The 22,180-nt window shown below is 33.1% G+C and overlaps 1 protein-coding gene across 2 annotated transcripts in view; it reads left to right on the top strand.

Annotated features, from left to right (window-relative positions):
- Positions 1–22,180, top strand: part of LOC131663355 (nuclear protein AMMECR1) — a 274,431-nt gene that overhangs the window by 106,091 nt on the left and 146,160 nt on the right. The window lies entirely within an intron of this gene.

Here is a 22,180-nt window from a genome sequence, read left to right on the forward strand (position 1 = left end):
ACACTGAATTGCTCTCCCTGACAGCGCGACTAATCGTATAAGGTAAGCTGACCAGCTTCGCGTTATGATTTTTGCTGAACGACCGCGCGTAATATTTTAGCGCTCCCGTCACGTCTGCGAACGTAAGGAAATCTGTAGCGAGCGAGCATGCAGGGCGAATAATTCGAACGAGTGACTGTAAACGAAATGGCGGCGCGTAAGATTGTCGCACACATCGAATAAGCGTAAATGCGCGGGCCAAATTCGTCTAGATTATATAGTGAATAAACTAGTTTGTATATGATTGAAACATTAATTTACTGTTCTTTTGCTATTAGTAAGTTGGTTAACTGATACCTGCTTTTCTCCACTCCTCGATTAGTTAACAAAAATTGATTATTTCGATCTCGTTGCGCGCATTCCGGTATGACTGCGCGTTAGGCAAGACAAAGAAATTAATACGGAAATACACCCCGTTACAATATATATACATATATACAATAGAGTGACAGCTATTTCCCAAAGTGCTTAAATATCAGCTCCCACCCTTGAGATCGATTAATAATATTTTAAAACTACGAACCAAACAACAAAATTTGATAGAAAAGATTATAAACCCGTTCCAATTTCCAAAAAAACGTTTTTTTCAATTAAAAAAAAAATTTTTTCACTTTTATGTTCTGCTCTTTCCATATAAATATTTCAGGGACGTCCGACTCATTTCATCCATTCATCTGAGTAAAAATACTGTGTCTGGCAGTCATTTTGAACAGAAAAAAAATTTATTAACCGAGATTTTACTTTTTCAACTACTAAAAACTTCACAAAAACACTTTTTCTGCGTTTTTTCGAGCTTATGAATAAGTTATTATCATTTCAGATTTAAATAAGTTCGACAAAGAGAAAGTAGAGTTTCAGGCCTTTAATTTAATATCCTACAGATGTTTCTAAGTGCTTTTTTTACCGAGATATGATGATTTTAAGATGGTCAAAAAGCGATGAATGAAATTTGTGAGTCGGGAAAAAGTCACATCACTATTTGATCGCAGCACTGCCTTAATGGTAACTTTTGAAAGTCTATATTGCCATAATCAGATAACATCCTTGTTAAAAAAAGTTCCAGACCCGTGGATATTACCGTTGATTGATGGCCTTCTTTCTATAGACCCTCTTCTATTAGTGTAATAGCATACATGGTTTAACTGCAAATCATATCATTGTTCACGTATTGAAGTTTACTAAATAAGTATAAATCGGGTATGAATCATTATAATATATGAATGTTTAAAGGTATTCTCAACTATTTTCTTATTCTATAGTACTGTCTATATATTCTGGTATTATGTAAATTGTTAAAAACAGTTCATAATTGTGTTTTTTAGTTTGTGAGATCTGTTTTTTAAAGGATATGCATGAAAATCTATCAACATTTAAATATGAAATATTTTATCATAATTCTTTGAAGATTTGTGGCTATTTATACTATGGTATAGTGTATTAATTGACATCTCAAAAATCGCTCATTTAAAAAAGAAAACCGTCGGTAGCATGATTATAAATGCTAACATTATTTACTTTCAATATGATAATGGATGAAAATCAGTCCGATTAACCTCACATCAATTTTTTGCATAATTTTATATAAATATGATTTAAGAAATATTTCAAACTTAAAAGGTATTTCAATGATTACTTATCAAAATTCACTGTAGTCTTAAAAAATAAGTATCAGTCAATAAATTGTCCATGTACTGGATGCAAGTATAAATGTAGCGCCCGTACCGGCCAGCCAACCTGTTCCGCCACCTGGCAGCACTGCCCAGCAACTACGGCGGCCTCGGAAGTAATTGCTCGTGCTGAGAGCAGAGTAGAGCAGTTAGTCAGCTTGGAGCCGTCTGCCGGAGCGCAAGTCAGAGCAGAGTGCCTAACTGCGAATCGCCGCGACATAAGTTCTGTGCGATCAGTCTGGTTACTATGCCCACAGCTGTGGCATCAGAGCCTCCGTGTACTTAGTGCCTAAGAAATAAAACCTAATTGTTCAACACACTGTTTTCTTGTGCCTTCTCTCCTCGCGAATTTCGACTTGGTTTCTACATAGCGAGTGCGGAGGATTGCAGCGGAGTCAAGGGATCTCGCAGTCCCTTAGGAGAACTTCTGACGTTCCCGCGCGGATTCAAACCTGAACTGCACACTTCCTTACATAAATATAACAACCAAACTTATGTTATTATTACTAATACTATTTTGATGATGATTATTATTATTATTATAAATTCATGATTTTGATTTAAATTACAATACTACGACGTATTTGGCAATTCAAATTCGAAAAATTGATGTATGAGGGTGTTCCGATAAGTACTTAGCCTCACCGCCTGATGGCGCCATTTTCGCAAAAGAAATATTCTATCACGTAGTACAACCTTCTCGATGGTTACTGTCAAAATTTCAGTCGGATCGGACTTGTAGTTTATTTTTGATAGCGTGTGAAAGCAAGTGTGTCCGTTGATTTTTGAAAAATGGAAAAAGAGCAGTATCGGTCGGTGATTCGATTCTTGTTTTTGGAAGGGAAATCGCGCAGCGAAATCAAAAAGCGCTTGGATGCTGTGTACGGTGACTTTTCTCCTTCCATGGCGACCGTCAAAAATTGGTTTAACGAGTTTCATCGTGGTCGCACGTCGATTTTTGAAGAGCCACGTCCAGGTGCTCCGAAAACGGCTACCACGAAGGATAACGTGACAAAAATTCACGATCTCGTATTGGCAGATCGACGATTGAAGGTGCGCGAGATAGCTAAGATCGTAGGCATCTCAAAAGACCGCGTGGGTCATGTTCTACATGAAATTTTGGGCATGAGAAAGCTGTTGGCGCGATGGGTGCCGCGTTTGCTCACTCCGGACAACAAGCGCAACCGTGAGACAACTTCAGAGCAATGTCTGACGCTGTTTAAGCGCAATCCGAAGGAGTTTCTGCGTTGTTTCGTGACAGTCGACGAAACATGGATCCACTGGTATACACCAGAGACCAAGGAACAGTCGAAACAGTGAACTTTACCAGACGAAAGTGCTCCGAAGAAGGCGAAGACTGCCCCATCAGCCGGAAAGGTGATGGCCACCGTTTTCTGAAATTTACAAGGTGTGATCTACGTCGACGACCTGGAGAGTTTTAACGGTCACAGGGCTGTACTATGCCGAATTATTGGGCCGATTCGACGTCGAATTGCAGAAAAAACGGCCCCATTTGGCGAAGAAAAAAGTGCTCTTCCACCATGACAACGCACCGGCTCACATCTCCGCCGTCGCCATGGCCAAATTGGTCGAATTAGGCTACGAACTGCTGCTCCATTCACGGTATTCTCCAGATTTAGCCCTGTGCGACTTCTTTTTCTTTCCAAACTTGAAAAAGTCACTCGCCGGGCAGAAATTTTAGTCGAATGAGGAGGTAATCGCTGCCACGGAAGCCTACTTTTCAGACCTCAAGGAAACGTGTTTTTCAGATGGGTTAAAGAAATTGGAGCATCGCTGGGCCAAGAATATCGAACTAAAAGGAGACTATGTTGAAAAATAAAACGCCACTTTTCCAAAATTTTCCTTTTTCTTTTGTAGGCTAAATGCTTATCGAACCACCCTCGTATTTATAAAAGATTTTTGTTATATTCTTTAAAGATTTTTATACCATTCAATAAATTTGTTGTTCTTATTATATAATATTATCAATAATAATATATGAAATCTTCGTGAAAGAAACCTATTTATAATTGTCTTAGAAAATCTTATTTTTCTTTTAAACGTTCACAGATTAAGAATCATTACTCAGCTTGAAAAATGTTGTAAATAATAATTATTACACCATATAATACGTATCCCTCCTATAAAAAGTCATGGCCTGTTGAGTGAAGCCAGTTTATTCGTGATATGATTGGCTGAGAGACGCGATGTGATTGGCTGAGACATAGTGTTAAATGCGTGTCTGTGTAGTGTGTGCGTGTTGCATTTCGTCACTCGGCTCACCGCTTGTGGTAGTGACAAAACCTTGTCATTTCGACTGCAGTGATTACCATAGTGCCATCCAGTGGCATCGTTAATTGTTATTAGTTAATGAAAAATTACAATATAGTAAATGGTAAGTACATTTACAAATATATTAAAAATCTTTTTCTTTTTCTTATAAATAAATTCATTAATTATTAGAGAAAAAAATCAATTAAACGAGCACGTGTTCGGCTTCTTGAATACTTTTAACTAGCAGTATTGTCTTTCTTATTACTTTTTTTGTTGTATAAAGTTTCGAGTATTTTTTTTTATCTTCATGTATGTAATCAATTATATTTCAATAATTATAAGGTTAGTGAGGTTAATTCACGAGCATGTATTTGACTCCTTGAATACATTTAACTGTCAATATATTATTATCTGGCAAATGTATCGTCTTTTTTATTCCTTTTTTTTATTGAATTGTATATTAACTACTCTTATCTGCTTCAAAAAATAATAGTTGTCAATACTAATATTATTATATAATAATTAAACGTTGTTTTACAGAAATCACCTATAATGGCGTCTAAATTAAATCAATTAACTATTGATGAAAATAGAGAAGATTCAAATGGCAACGTTGTGCCCAATGAAGAAAATAATGTTATGAACAAAGATCCTTCTAATGAACAGATGATCAATCCACCTTTACATACAAGAGATGAAGATTTTGATGAGCTACAGGATCAAGATAATACTACGTAATTATCTATTATATAATATTTAAATAATAAGCCTATATGTATAATGTAAATCAACTGGTTCTTATCGTTATTTTCTCATGAAATATATAACAAGTATTCATATAGGAAAATTATAGGCTACAATAATTGATCGAAGTTAAAAATTGTAACTGTAAAACGTGCTGTAATTACTTTCAATATTTATTGAGCAATTTCATTATTAGTATTTTTTATCTGGATTTTAATATTTTCATTAACTGATGAGCTCATTTCTACCAGCAACATTTGAAAATTCATAATATTGATAAATTACAAAGAACTTGAGAATCTATTTTATTTGTTGTATTAATTGATGGAATATATATATGGGTGATTCCAGCAGTTTTTTAAAATTGGCTGCGCAGGGGGGTCAGCCGATCTTCTCGGCGATTTTTTCTATGATAGAGTATGTCAAAAGAAGCCTTTTGGCTATCTCAGATTTTCGTTAAAATATATATATGGGTAATTCTAGGCTATTTCGATTGACTTGTAACCCTTAGGTTACGGATTTTTTTTAATTTGGCACAATTGTTGTACACATAAAACTGAGATTTTTCCCAAATTTTGGAGACGATACATTAATTATATCAAAAGTTATTAACAATTAAAGAAAAATGATAAAAAATTTTCAAACAGCTATATTTTAAAAACTAATAAAGATATCGAAGTCGGATTTTTTTCAAAATACTTATAATGCCTTAAAATTTCGAAATAATTACAACAATAAACAATAAAAATTTTTTTTCGAAAGTTATTAACTTTTTGTTTAAACAATTGCTAATATCTCAAAAAGTATATTTTTTTTTTGAAAAATTCTTGCTCCTACGTATTCCTGAGGATTTTTGCTATCGAAATCAATCATAAAATTCAAGGGCCCGACATATCGGAAAGCGTAGCCCTAATCAAAAGAAGACGCCTCGGCGTAAGGCTGCGGTAGCGCTCCAGCGGACTCACGGTCGAAAGGTACTTTAGCTTTAATCTAAAAAACTAATAAAGATACCGAATCGGAATTTTCCCAAATTACTTATAATACCTTGAACTTTCGAAATAATTACAACAATAAACAATAAAAATTTTTTTTCGAAAGTTATTAACTTTTTGTTTAAACAATTGCTAATATCTCAAAAAGTATATTTTTTTTTTGAAAAATTCTTGCTTATTCATTCATTAAGGTGTCAATGATGAGTAAACAACATGGATTTCCAAGAACAACCTCTTAAGCTTCAAGTCATTAATTTCGATAGAGTGGTGGAGACGGAAAAACAAGAAAAAAGACATGGTGAACTATTGCCTAATAGTATCCGTACCGTTTTCTGCGGACCTAGTAATTGTGGAAAAACTAATTGGGTTATTAACATTAATCACTCATCCTAATGGTCTTAGATTTGAAAACGTATATGTCTACTCAAAATCCCTTAATCAGCCTAAATATACATTTTTGAAAGATTTATTAGAGCCTATTAATGATATAGAGTATCATGCTTTCAGCGAGCATGAGACAGTTGTTTCACCAGATAAAACACGACCAAATTCTATCATGATTTTTGACGATATAGCCACTGAGAAGCAAGATAACGTAAGAGCATTCTTCTGTATGGGTAGACATAAAAAAGTAGATAGTTTCTATCTCTGTCAATCGTACGCTCGCATTCCGAAGCATCTCATTCGAGATAATGTGAATTTACTTGTTTTGTTTCGACAAGATGGCGTGAATATTAAGCACATTTACAATGATCATGTTAACTCAGATATGTCTTTTGAGAAGTTTAAAGCAATTTGTTTAAAATGTTGGAGAGACGATAATCATGGGTTTTTGGTTATCGACAGAGACAGACCAATAAATCATGGACGATATAGAAAGGGATTTGATTCTTTTGCTATAAATATAGATGAGTGAGTGGATGAAGATTATTTTGTAACAAAACTTAATCCTTTGTTACCAATTCTTTTGCGGGGTAAGTGAGGCGCTTTCGCTCATGACAATTGAGAGGGAAGAATGAGGGGAGGTTGATAATAAATTATATACAGACAAGAATCAAATCTCAATTACAACCTATTATTATTAATAATTATTCACACTGAACAAACGCGCGCATAACATAATCTAAATTTACCGACTAACAAACTAAAAATCGAACAATAAACTGCTTAAGATAATCGCAACTGAACATTTCGCATTTCACTAATACCAAATCGCTCACTTAACCTATTACAAACTTACTTAAAACTACGCGGACTAATACCGGGAAATTGCCCGGCACGTGGGCGCCTGGACAATTCACCGGTCGCAACTTATATCACTACGAATTAACCTTAGCGCGAACCTTCAGATAGCCGGCACGTGAGTGCCAGGCTATCTCTTTCACCGCGCACCGGTCGTCGCATCAACAGAGAGAGAGAGAGTGTAGAGAGAAAGAAGAAAAGGAAGACTTGACCTTTTTTCTTGTTCCTTGCAACGTCGCGAATCCTGGGCGATGTGCTGCCGCAGGACGTACCGGGCGTCGCTGGTCAGATCGTCGCTACCCGCTGTCGCTGACCAGGTCTCCGTCGGTGGCGTTGACTCTCTCTTGGCAGGTGGGCTGGCTGTTGTTGCTAGCAAAGCCGTTGCCGGTAGGATTAATCGTCCTTCCTTCCGGCTTTCCCAAACTGCTCTCTCTGCTGGGCTCGGACTTCCGCACTCTAGCAAGACCTAAGCGTAGACTCCCTCACTCTCGTAAGGCTCGGCTGCGACTCTCTCACGCACTAATTCTTGCGCGCATCTTGCAGTCGCTCTGCGGCGCTCGCTCCTCTCCCTACCTTGACCTATTAGTTAGGCGGCACGCGACGCGTCGCTTATCGGTCACGCGTTGCGCGCCTGCCAATCCCTGCATAGGCCTAATACTCTCTTTCTCTCTCTCTCTTTCTCTCACTCTCTCTCCGCGCTCTTCAACTTTTCTTGCGCTCAGCTGCGCTGGCTCGTCCTTAGCGCTGAAACAAAAGACCAAGTGTTAGGCGCATACTTAAATGCGCCCAACGTTGGCCACCACGCTTAGCCGAGTGGGGGAGGGAGAAACGCGGACGAGAGACGGGCAAACGGCCTGCTCTCGTCACAATTTAACTTCAGAAATTAGAAGCGTAAACATGGCTGACTTTGAAAGAGAAAAGAAGGTGCTCGAGCAATTATCCATGGCTCGTGATGCCATAAGACGCAAGTATCAACTAATAAAACGTGGTAAAGCTGATTTAGAAAAGACATTGCATGAAACTTTTAAACCTATGGTTGATCCATTAAAGAAACTCGTAGAGGCAACTACTGATAAAAGTAACGCTACTACTACTGAACAGCCATCGAAAAAGAAAAAGAAAATCGAGTTCGATAATGTTTTCAAGTCAGAAGTAGCAACTGACACTCCCTACAAATCTAGATATTTCAATAGTACTGCTAATGAATTAAATTCTACATTACAACCGCTTGATACTACATTTGAGTCTGCTATTTCTATTGATGATAATGATGATGATCATGATGAATCATCACTTGATACAACTGCTATAAATTTGAACAAAAGTAGTTCAAATGTAACTACAGAACAGAGGCAACAGCTATTGGATGATTCGATTATAGGAAACTATGTTCGACTATTGCATGAACCTCAGCAGAAAAGTAATTTAGACAAGACATTTGGAGTTCGCTTACATGAAAATACATATGTCATAGGCAATTCTCCAATTTCCTTCCAAAACGATAAAGTGACTGTGAATAATAAAGCATACAGCAAGACGCTTGGTTTAATGGAACTTCTCTTTCGTAAAGAACCTGATTCTAAATTAATCAGTTCATTGGATATTCAAAATTATATAAAAATTCTCGAAATCACTAACGCTCTTCGAAAGAGATACGAAACAAATGGAGAATATCGCAATAAGCATGTAAATAAATTTAAAAAGTATATTGGACCAAATTTATCTTTGAGTAGTAGCGCTAAGAAGCGAAAATCGACTATTGATGGAAGAGGTCTTTTTCCTAACTATATAACAGCTAGAAAAGGAACGTTATTTGATTATGTATATTGGAATGATCCAAACGAGCTGGTTGATCGATTGAGATTGCTTATTGCCGAACAAACCGCCGGTAATTCTAGTCATGTTAATGAAATTCATTCAATTATTGAAGAATTACGTGAAGCTGGCTATATATATTAAGAGAATCCTAAATATTACTCAGTAATAAAATGAGTGTTGATGTGTTTGGACGTATATTGAATAAAAAAAAGGAGGATAATAGAGGTCCTCCTGGTATAGGGTATAATATCACTGAAGACGGACAATACGACGCGAATGACAAAAGAATTTGTTATATAGCCGTTCCTCAGGAGAGTAACGATGCTGTAAACTTAAGAACGTTGCGAAAAACTAGTGAAGCTAACGTTACTACGCTTACGAGTATGATAAATGATCTCTCAAAATCATTGGATACAATAAGATTAGAATTAGTAAAGCATCGAGTAGTTATTACTGAGTTAGAAAAAGATAATAATAGTAATCATAAAGAGAAAGAAAAAACTATTGGACCGTTTGACATTTTAAAAACTATTGGACCGTTTGACATTTTAAAAAAAACTTTAAAATGAAACATCAAAGAGTGGTGGATGAGTTACATAAACCAGCACATCGAAACTATCCCCGTAGAAAAGTTGATGTACGCGGAATAGATGAGACATGGCAAGCTGATCTTGTAGAGATGCAAGGCTACTCGAGAGAGAACAAAGGCTTTCGATATCTATTAACTGTCATTGATATATTTTCAAAGTACGCTTGGGCAGTTCCTGTGAAACAAAAAACTGGTGTAGATGTTGCTTATGCAATGAAGTCTATATTAAAAAAAGGACGCACTCCTAGAAATCTACATGTGGATTGTGGCAAAGAATTCTACAATTCAAATTTTCAAAGACTAATGACAAAGTATAAAATAAATCTATATTCAACCTATAGCAATCTTAAGGCAACTATTTGTGAACGTTTCAATCGCACGCTAAAAAATGTCATGTGGAAAAAATTCAGTCTTAAAGGAAATTACAAATGGATAAACATTCTAGCTGATTTATTGAAATCTTACAATAATCGAAAACATCGTACGATAGATATGAAGCCAAAAGACGTAACTAAAGATAATGAAATGCAGGTGTTGAGACGATTCTCTTACGATCGACGTCTTTTCGTTAAGAGCCCTAAATTTCAAGTAGGCGATAAAGTACGTGTGAGCAAGTCTAAACACGTTTTCGAAAAAGGATACACTCCTAACTGGTCTACTGAGATTTTTACTATTCAACGAGTTGCGAAGACAAAGCCTATCACTTATCATTTAAGAGATTATAAAGGCAATCCAATTGTTGGAGGTTTTTACGAGCAAGAACTACAGAAAGCTATGTATCCTGATGTATATCTCATTGAAAAAGTTTTAAGGAAACGTGGTAATCAAGTATACGTTAAATGATTGGGATTCGACAATTCGCACAATTCATGGATAGATAAGACTTTATACATATGAAAGAATAAAGACGTTTGTGTTAAGTAAATTTTATTCAAATAAATATCACAATAATAATAAATAATTTTTGTTTTATTTTAATGGTAAGAGCCCCAACCTTCTCTCTCACCTGTGAGGTACTTCCATTTGAGCATCATCACTTGTGAGTCCATTAGAACAAGTCGAAACCTGCTTTAGTAGAAACACCTGTGACTCATTTACCTCTCCACAATATATTTTATAATAAATTTATTGTACATACTTTATTGAAATAAAGATACATTGATGTTACATTAAATAATAAATTGAAATCTACCAGCGCTATGATATTCAATCTGTAAACAATATTTTTGTACATGATCTGAAAGTAATATATAAAGATCATAATGTTTCATGATGGCTTTTGAAATTCGATCTGGTAAAATAAGTTGGAATTCACAATCGAGCTCGAGAATGATTCGATTGTTATCTTCTTCCTTAAAGTTTGTTACTAAATAACAATGATTTTCTTCAAGTTCATAATGATTTTTATCCGGTAGTGGATCAAAGGGCTTCATAGCTATTTTATTTAACATTTCTAAGTCCATCTTGCTATCGAAGACTTGAGAATAGTGGAGAAGGAAGTGGATACTACTGGTAATGATTCTTCTAACAGAATGACGTTTTCCGAGCTCTTCTCTCTCTCTTAAGACCTTTACCCCACCTACACTTTTTCTAGCCGGCACGGCCGCCTCCCTCCACTTGCTACTTCTTCCACCTCCACTTGCTGCTTCTTCCACCTCAACTTAGATTTTTAGTTTATTAAGTGTATATACTATACAATGATTTTTTAGTATAGGTTCAAGAATATGATTCATCATTATTATACGTTTTTTAAATAGTGCTCGCGATATTATACTACTTAGTTGCATAATACGACGTTGGAAGCGTTCTCGATCTCGTGCAAGCTGCTCCCACACTCCTTTTCTCGAGTCTTTGTCTTCATTACAAAGATGATGAATTTGAATATTATCTGAGAACCATACATACTTCGAAGCGCGAATGCTCTTCTTGTTTCTTCTAATAGGCGCCATGATGAACCACAAGAGGATAGTCTTGCTATAGCTATTTCTTCTCACTGAATGATGGCAAAGCAAACTATGCATCCTTCTTATAAATATATTAGAACTCGAATGACTGCCCTCTATCGGAACTTAAGGTTAATTATAGGAATAGTGAGAGCCCCAACCTTCGCTCTCACCTGTGAGGTACTTCCTTTCGAATCAACGCTCATGAGTCACCTTTACATTGAGATGAAATTCAATGGAAAGGGCTACATTAAGAACTTTTTTTTTACCTCTCCGCAAAAGGAAATAAGAGGATAGTTAAATAAAGGAAAAAAGACTATTTAATTAGATATATTTTTTTTATTATTCATAGTGTAGCTATTTACATTAGTATTATAATACATTTAATTACTATTCGTTGAAAATACAATTATGTTTAAATTCGAAGTTTGAACCGACAATATGGTAAATAAATAACTCATCCTTCTCACTAGTCTGATGTAGGTTGTTCAACATTTCTTCATCTTTTTCGAGTACTATGTTAACCCTTTTAGGCAGGAACACATCAAATTCGTCGTCAATTGTAATAACAACGCTAAATCCATATTTCGTTGTTAATGATCTAACTTTTGTAACTTGGTATAATGTGTTCGATGTTAGTTGGGACATCGCCTTCCGAGGAAGGAAAGTCGTTTTGGAAATTTTATTTATTGCTGAGAAATCCATTCTGTAAAATAAAAAATCAAAGAATTAATTATTTATTTATTTATTACTAAGGTATTAATAAACTAAAATTATTTAAATATCTTACTTGTTTCAATAGTTAGTGGAAAACGTATTAGAGGTAAGACTGTTGCTTGAGTGAGAGCTGAGCAACTATTTCGAACAAGAGTGAGCTCTTAGTTTTATAAGTAGCATCCCCACTCTTAAAGCTCAAGCCGCCGTCGCCGCTTCCCTCTCTTTCAGTCTCCCCTCTCTCATGATTCTTCATCTAAAACCATTCTCCCACTCTGTAGACTCAGATATCCATTGTTTTTCCCTCTCCATTACTAGTCATCAGCGCCATCTAGTAACTGTCGAAGGAGTAGAATTCTTTCGCTAGTGCTGCCCTCTAGAATTATTTTCTTCAAATCTGAATCTTTTCATATTACTATTTTGTTCTATCACTTCGTCTTCTTCTCTATACCTCTTTCTTCGTAGCTGTTCAACTCTTTCTTTCATTTCAGCAATTTCGAGAGTTTTATAATGCCCCCATGGAAGTGTGTCCGGATTATTATCAAAAATACATCGTTTATCATCATGAGGGCTTAGTGCTGTCTTTTCCTCTCTCTCTGTTAATACTTGATGTAATTTAGATCGAATATTACATTGAGTACGTTTAATAATTTCCATTTCGTTTAAACACCTTCGATAATCTGAATGAGTTATTGTATTTTTTACTGTATGTTTTTTCACTCCTTTTGCCTTTTTCAAGGGATCCTTATTTATTATTTCAATACTGTATAGTTTACTTCGTAACCCAATGTACTCCCTCATAATAGCAGCATTGCACTCATCCTTCATAACACCAAGAACTTTTTTGTTAGCTAGAGGCATTCCAAATTGATTATCAGCAGGATAGTCCGATGTGTCAAATTTATCAATGTCTACTTTCATGATCTCATACATATCGACATCTTGAATTTCATAAATGAGGCTGTCAGTATCAGTATAAAGTAATTTACATTTTTCACCAATACGTTGCTTCATGTAACCATAATGAAAGTCATAGACTAATGTTTTTGAAAGATCTAATACACATAGACCGATGTATATAGGTTTTTTAATACTGATAGTTGTCCGCGATAATTGAATAGCAGCTAAATTTTCATGAAAGATGGAACTACTATGGAAATTTGGTTGGGCAATTCGAGCTTCAGCGCCATATCTACCACCCCATTGATTGATCAGTTTGACATCTTTTCGTTTTCTTTCGTCTTCCATTGTTTTTCCATATACTGCATTAATCATAAGCTTGTAAAATAATTTTTCAAACTCATTTTTAGCTTGCTTTCTTTTTTCAGTATTTAAATCAACATATGGTTTCAGCCATTGTTTTTGTTTGAATTCTAGCGCTCTATATATCTTTTTGAGTTTTAGTCCATATTTGAGAGCTTGTTTTAACGCTCTATAATGAATAACGTATCGTTCTTTATCATAAAGCGTTGTCAAAAGTTTTTTCTATTTTGATCCGGGTGGTTTAGTATGTTCAGGACAAAGAGGTAGGTCTTTATGTTCATCATGCAGCTCTTGTGGATACTCTAGATCTACTTCTAAAATATAGCCTACGTCGCTATCATCAGAGATATTGAAAAAATTTGACATATCCACATTTGAAACCCATTTGAAGCCCTCAAATGGTAGTGATTGAGTCATAGCCCAACCATAAAGGTTGTTTACGTCATAATACATTAAAAATTTGTTTGGCTCATCCTTATTGAATTCTTCACCCATATATTTATTGTTTGCTTTTGAAAATCTATTGCAGCATTGACTAATACCTCCACGAATACCTTTTTGAATGAATAAAACCATATCTATATCTGTTAATAGTTCAAGCTTCATATTTGTATATTTTAACATCGCGTCCCATGTTAATCCAGGAGTAGTGTAATAATGAGCAGGATCGAGATCATATGCATTCTTACAGGTTGATCGAAAATTCTCAAAAATATCAGCTAGTAAAAGTACATCAGTTTTCAGATAGAGATCAGAATACATTTCTAAATCTATTTTCTTCCAAATACTACCGAAAATATTCCATACGTTTTGAGCATGCTTATATTCTTCAGTAGGAATATCACTATCTGTCAATTGACTATGAAATTTTTCAATAGATGGTAACTCTGTCTCAGTTAGTCTATTTAAATTTTGTATGTATTCATATGGGAAAACTCTTTTTCTTTTGAGTAAATTAATCTGTTCTAAAGTGTAATTATCTTTCTGAAATTCTCTCTGTACAATATCTAGCTGAGGTAAATAATATGCTAATTTATCTAGAGATGTAGGCATAAATCGAAAGGAATCAATGAAACGAAAGCTAATTCGACTGTTTGCAACTTCTTTTGTGAAGGATATGTATCGCTCCTTGTTTTCAGCGAGAACAGAGATCTTTCCTTCAAATTCTGAGTTAATAGCAATTTCTGTTATAATAAAATGTGAGTCATAGCCTGTAAAGTTATGAAATACGACTGGTATGAAAGCAGCATTTTTATAATTCAAATTGCAATGATTGTGAGCTGTACCTCTAAATTTTCCTGTTAAATGACAATGATCACGAACTCGTTTTTGGTTATCTTGAAAATATTGGTTGCAAATATGACATCTTCTTGCCGTTTTGAATGTCTGTTCATTAATAAATGATAAATCCATTTTTATTGCATTATTATATATCTTTTCTAACTCAATCACTAGGGACTTCAATTGCTTTATAAACCATGATGCTGGTGATTCGTCTTCATTTAATTTTTTTCTATATGACTTATATATCGACTTACTATCATCATAACGGCATTTTACATATAATCCAATGCTATAGGCTTTATGTTCTTGGAAACTACGTCTCTTAACATTGAGATTTCTATTCGGATCTTCTATAGGTTTTAACAGACATTCAAAATCCACGTATATAATAAATGGAACTTCCTCTTTATGTTTAAAATTTTTAAATTCTAAAGTAGCATCGTCAGGTAAATTAATCCGACACTTATTTATTTTGGAACAGTCAACTTCATGAGATTTCAAATTTTCCTTGTTAGTAAAATAATGAAGGCAACGTTCGCAAAGATAAATTTTTTCAGTATGTTGAGTAACTTGTCTACGAAGGAGAGCAGATAAAGTTTTAATCCATACGTAGTGAGTTTCTAATTTGACTTTTTAATCATCTATTGATATTCGTGGTCTATTAGTCTCATTTTCATCAATATATTCGTTTTGTATTAAGAGTAAGTTCACATGTTTAGTTTGTTTGAATTTCGTTATATAGCACGGTGAGACTTCATATTTCGATCCATATTTTTTTAGTATATATAAATTTACACTTATATTATTCAACTTTTCAAATTTAGGAATACTTTTTATTTTTACAGGGAAGCTTATACCATCAAAATTCAGTTCATTCTCATAGGGCTTGTACTTAATTACTCTGTTTGGATTTCTTGCAACTGGATGAAGGCATGAAAGTATAGCCCATTTAAAACATTCATTGCCTTCATTTTTAACATTAACACAGGCTCTTTTATTATCTATGCTTGACGGTAATGGTATATACGAGCATGGTTTAAATGGATTATACTTATTTATATTAATAGTGAGACCGACAATAGTTTTTAACGACCAGCCTGAGTCTCTTTCTTGAAATTCTTCGATTTGTTTAAGTATAATATCTTTAACGTTATTTTGAAACCATCTATCAAGATCAGTAGTCTTATAAATGCAAACATTTTCTGTATTGAAATACTTGATTTGAATATCTTCTTCTTGATTTTTCTTTATGATAAATTGTGATGCCATTTCTGTATTTATTTTTAAGTTATTATGGATAGCAAGAAATTGAGGTATTTTAATTTGTAATAGTTGATGTGCGGCAACTAGAAATGTTTTTATATCTAAATGATGTTGATTAACTATACAGACTGTACTAATTCGATTTTCAAAGGCTGAATGAATTGGTCTCCAAACAACTCCATCTCCTAGAATTTCATCCTGAATAGCTGTTAATGGTTGTATACTTCCACCAACTTTTATAATTTTACTTAAATTGACTTCAATAGAATTCAAATGACAAGCACAAGTTTGACACCTTTGTCGAATTGCTCCACTTAAATCAGATCGTTTCATAAATTCATTAATTGAAATTATAGCATTAACTCTTAGATTTCTCCATCTAATACAATCGTCTATATCTAAATCGTTCGAATGGTTATAAGCTTTCCATAAATTTTTAATTGTTTCTTCAAAATAGGCGATAGAAGTCATGTTGTTAGTTATCTAGTTTTATTGTCTTGTACAGTCACTTGTCTATAGTTGTATAAAGGATTATTATGATGAAAGGATGAAAAAGGTAGTGAACAGCTCTAAAATGAACTTGTTCTCAGTTGGTAATGAATATTGATTTGTTTAACAAATCAATAAGGATTCAACTAACTACTGAGGAACTACTTGCAAATGGCGTAAGGTAAGGCAAGCTTAGCTCACAAGCTGTCTCGAGAGACTGCGCTCTTTTGCTAGGCCAAAGCTGCTTTTAAAGGTTAAGTGAGGGCGCTGTCAGCAAACTGAGGGCGCTGCCAGCAAACTGAGGGCGCTGCCTACAAAGTGTGGGCGCTGTAGGCAGTATATGGAAGGGTTAGCTCAAACGAAAGAGTGGGGCTGAACCGACTGTAGCACCATCTAACTTATTAATTTAGTATTAAAGGGTTTATATATAGATCTTCAGAATAAAAATATAATCATTATTGCTTTGAGATACGATTCAGCTCACATATCATAGAGAATGATGGGATTTATACTCTAAGATGGACTATATTTTAGATATTCAAGGCTTTCAGAGTCTTAATAATACTTTTATTTGTAAGGAGTTTGCCTATTTACCAGTATGTTCTAATACTTCACCTACAGTACTACTTTTTAAACCTCCATATCATTGGCTCAAACTGTCTATTGAATATCAAAGTGTTAATAAGTGGTTGGAATTACATCATCATAATATTTATTTTTATTATCGTTAATTAACATTGATTTTATTTGAAATATTTAATATAATCAATTTTATAGGTATATTATGGAGAAATGGTATTTTACCATATAATTTTTTAAATTGTACTATACGTAGTCATTTACATAATTGTAGAAATATTTATGTGAAAGGATTACAAAAGAAGCAATGGCTTAAAAAAATTATTCCTGAAAAGTAGGTTCAAATAATATACAATAGTACAAAATTCTAAATTCGAATTTAATTAGTTTTTTTTTTTTAATTACAGAAATATTTTAGATATCGAAACTGAAATGAGATGTCCGCGATTGGAAGATTTAAGTCTTAAATTTAAACCATCATGCATATATCATAGTCAAAATCGCGAGAATATAGTATGTGCTGCAGTAAATACACAAAAGATACACGATTGGATGATGAAAAGACAAAAACAAGCAAAATCAAAAGGGATCGTCACAGTCGAAAGATTTACAGATGACTATAATTCATATAAAAATTCAACTGAATATTTAAAAATAGCTATGTCAGACACTGAACATAAAGATTATAGACAAAGTGTACTCTATTGAATGTATAATTAAAAATAATAAATATTAAATAAATAATAAATGTGTGCTTATTTAAATAGTAAAATAATCATAACGATTGTAAGAAAGGGTGAATGGATGGGAATAAGGTTCTCTCCTAGCAGAGATGTTTAGGAGGAACATCTCAAGGAGGTGTCAGTCGAGCGACTGCATTCGTAGTCTCTAGCATTCTCACGAAAACAGTTCCCTTCGTGGAGAGAGCACGTATTGACTATAGACAGCATACGCTCCCCTCCGCGCACCATGGTCCACGCTTAGCTAGAGCGTAGGAGAGAGAGAGAGAGAGAGAGAGAGAGAGAGAAAGAGAGAGAGCGCACGTTTACTACTACTATAGTAGCGCATCCCCATCAGGCCAGAACTATAGACAGCATGCGCTCCCCTCCTCCTCGCACTGTGGACCACGCTGAGTCAGAGCTAGAGAGAGAGCATACATTTAATACTACTATAGTAGCGCATCCCAATCAGGCCAGAACTATAGACAGCATGCGCTCCCCTCCTCCTCCGCACGCTCGGGCCCTATACCAAATGTATGCGTGTGTAGCTAATATACACAATATGCATCCTCTAAGGTACATGTGGCATTGACTCTAGTGGTAGAACGCTAGCCTGCCAACCCAGAGGACTCCGGTTCGATTCTCCGGTCTGTCTTTTCATTTTTTTCAAAAAAAAATCGTCGCTATTTTCTATATTCGTTTCATTCTCAATATAGCAAGTAAATTGTTAATAATATATATTTATAACTTTAAAAAAAAAAAAAAAACATTTAAATTTAATTAGACTGAAAGCACTAGGTATAGGGTCCCTAGGGACTAGGAGCCCTAGGGACTAGGAACCCTAGAAACCTTCCTCAAAAATTATAAACAATTATTAACATTAATAATAATAATTAACATGGAAGGGATAGAGGCCAGGGAATCAAAGGGTTAAACCAAGGGACCCCCCACGAATATTGTTAATAATAATTGTTAACAATAATAATTATTATTAACATAAAAGGGTTAAGCCAGGGGGCCAAAGGGTTAAGCCCGGTGGGGTCAAAGGGTTACAGACCCCCCCGCAGGTGTGCTGGAACATACGTATGTTCCAGCACATCGGAGACCCCCCGCAGGTGTGCTGGAACATACATTGCTATACTACTTCACTAATTATACTGATGCAACTATACCAAAAGGAACCTTTGTGAGAGTTATTGGTGAAATTTAAAATTCAGGTACGTAATTAATTTGTAATTCTATATGTACGTAGATATTTTCTATATCTAATATTAAATCATAATTTGATAAATCTTTCTATAAATAAAAAATATAAACCATAACGTATTTTTAGACGGGCCGCTTACAATTGTATGCAGAAATAACGATTCAGTGATTGCAGACAAAAATGTTAATCCCATGAGCCAACAAGATTTATCTTTTGGTATTAAAAATCGAAAAAGAGTACTCGAATAATCTTTTATAAGCATGCTTTCACTTTTAAATAACATTTTGTATTCGTTGACTGCTAGATATATGTAGTATATTAGAAACGTTTTTACAGTATTGAGATGTTTAATGTATTATATATATATTTTGACAAAGTATAAAGTAAAGATATTTAATAGTTTTATAAAAAACATATGTATTTCAAGAGTAGAAAGACTAATATTTATTAAACTTAGTTTTCATTAAGTTAATTGCGTAACTTGAGATATATTATATTATTATAGGTAATGTACGAATACTAATTGTGTAACAACAATTTTAAATGTATAACTTCAATAATTTATTACTTAATACTAAAAACAACTATGTGATTTAGATTAGACGGAAATTTCAATATAAACTAAAAACTTCGTAGTTAAACATAACTTATTTTCTTGAATGTAAAAATGTAAAAACATAGTTTCATAATATTTATTTATTTATTAAATACTTTTAATGGATATAATGTAAAACATGTAATACTTTGTAGCTAACGTATAACTAGTTTTGATATATAGGAGGGATTATTATGTCTATAGATAATACCTAACATACAATGTTAAAAAACATTGAAACATTATGCAAACTATACTTAAATATCTATTGTCATATTTACTACTATTAATTCTTTTTGTATTAATTTAATAATTTATTCATTTAATTCACTCCAGTAAAATGTTTGTATTTATTTATTAAGTAATATAAATGTATTAAAAGCATCGTTTTTTTCAAATATAAATATTTTTGAAATATATTTATTTTTATTTTTTCACAACCTCTATCTGATTTAATTGTCAAGCCCAGGTTATAATCAGGTAATAATCAAGATATTATGATATTCATAATAAAAATAAATTAAATAATCCATAAATTCATAATTTGCAATCACATTGACTTAGTTAAAAGAAAGAGGTCGTTGTAAGTCCAAAATTGCGGATATCAACTATAGACCAGGGTCTATGTAAATCTTGAAAGTGCTTAATGGGCACACTAGGCAGAGTAATTCTTAACAAATATATTATACTCAAACACATTTGTTTAATGAAAAAGCAATTGACCATTCATAAGTGTTTTAATGTAGTGTATTTACTAATTAAGAAAGAATTGTCACCTATTTATAAAATAACTGATTTAACCAAAGGAATTACATTTTCAATCAAAAAGGTTAGTATTGTATTACATTACACTATATAAATTCTCAAATTGAATTTAATATTCAGTGATGATTGATTATATATATATTTATCTATTATATGCATTTCAACTTAACTTCAAGTCATAAATAAACAGTTTTTTATAAAAGAACGTTTAAGGAGTGAAATTACAATTAATGCAATGATTTGCAAGACCTTTGTTTATTCACATAAATAATATTATAAACTTTAATAGAAATAATTATTTATTTCTTATTTTAAATAATTCTAAAAAATTCTTTGATTTATGTTTCAGAGAATCTATTATTACATGAAATTAGCGTACTTAATTCCATAGTGATATTTTTATTACTTCTAGCCTTTGATATCTTTTGAGAACATCTTTTGGTATGTAATGTTATAATTTTTTCATGATACATTTTATTATATTTACGAATATATCCAAATAATTTTTAATTGAACATTGAATTATGTTTTATGTTTCAGCAGTACATACCATTACTAAGTGTGCTATTTGGTATGTCTTTTTAAGCAGTACCAAATTACCACCTAACATTCTAAATTTATAATATTTCTTTTTAAGCGATTGTCAATTCAGTCCTCTTATCAACTTTTAGTATACATAATTTTCAAACCCTGTCTTAGTGAGTATTTGTTATATATTGCACATATTTCATTTGTTTTTATTTTAAATTATTCATGCTATATAACAAGTTGAAAAATATTATATTAACGGTTTTGTTTCAGATTTTCATATGGGATCTTACCAGAACAGTAACTAAAACTATTGAAATAAATATTGAAGTAATAGATATCAGTATTGTAAAAAATAAAATTTCAATTTTATTAGAATAAGATTTTGTAACTTTACATATACATTTTTGTTACTTCTAAATAAATTGAATTTCATTTTAAATTTGAATATATCTTTTAAAATTTATATAATACTACCAACCAATAACACAACGAAATAAACTAAACCAAACCAAACCATACTAATTAAACCAAACCAAATCAAACTAAATCAAACCAAACCAAACCAAACCAAATCAAACCAAACCGACTAAATATTGTTCTAATCAACTATTTTTTATATAAAACTATAACCCTATATGTTATTTCTATTTGATAACAATTTACAGAATTATTACAGAATTATTTTGATTACGAATTTGTAAATTCTCATTAAACTTAAAGTAATATTGAATATCGAAAATTGTGATTTTTTTTATTAAAATTTAACTTTCATAAAACTTTAGTTCTATCTTATTTATACACGGTTTATATTTAAACAAATTGAATTATGGGGCGTAATAAACGCACACAGGAAGAAAAAGCGATTTTTCAAATAAATAGACGAATCCAGCGAACAGAAAACCAACGTCTTAAGCGGCAACAAGCTCGAGAAAGTATCCATGACAATAATCGTAATTTAGTTCATACAGCTGAGAATGATTCTTTAGGACCTATGAATATTTTATGCAAACATTGTAACGCTAAACATTTCAAAGACGAAAAAGTTTCCAATAAAGGATTATCTTTTAATGATTGTTGTGGTCATAGGGCTGTAAAATTAGATCCATTACCGGATTTCCCACCCGAACTTTCGACTTTATTTAATGGAGAACATGAAAAGTCATCTTTATTTTTTGAACGAATACGGAATTATAATAATTCTTCATCTTTTGCTTCATTTAATGCAAATTTGATTAATTTGGAAATGCGCAGACCAGGTCCATATTGTTTCAAAATTCAAGGTCAGATATATTATCAAATAAATACAGCCTTATATCCAAGCGACGGTGAAAGTCCTTCATATGGACAACTTTTTATAATTGATCAGAATGAAGCACTCGATCATCGAATTCGACAAAATCCTGTTGTAGATTATGAGTTGATAACAACTCTAGATAGCATAATTCATAATAATAATATTTATG

Source organism: Phymastichus coffea, unplaced genomic scaffold, assembly GCF_024137745.1.
Source record: "Phymastichus coffea isolate CEN01 unplaced genomic scaffold, Cenicafe_Pcof_1.1 PCOF00002, whole genome shotgun sequence".
Classification (NCBI taxonomy): Eukaryota; Metazoa; Arthropoda; class Insecta; order Hymenoptera; family Eulophidae; genus Phymastichus; species Phymastichus coffea.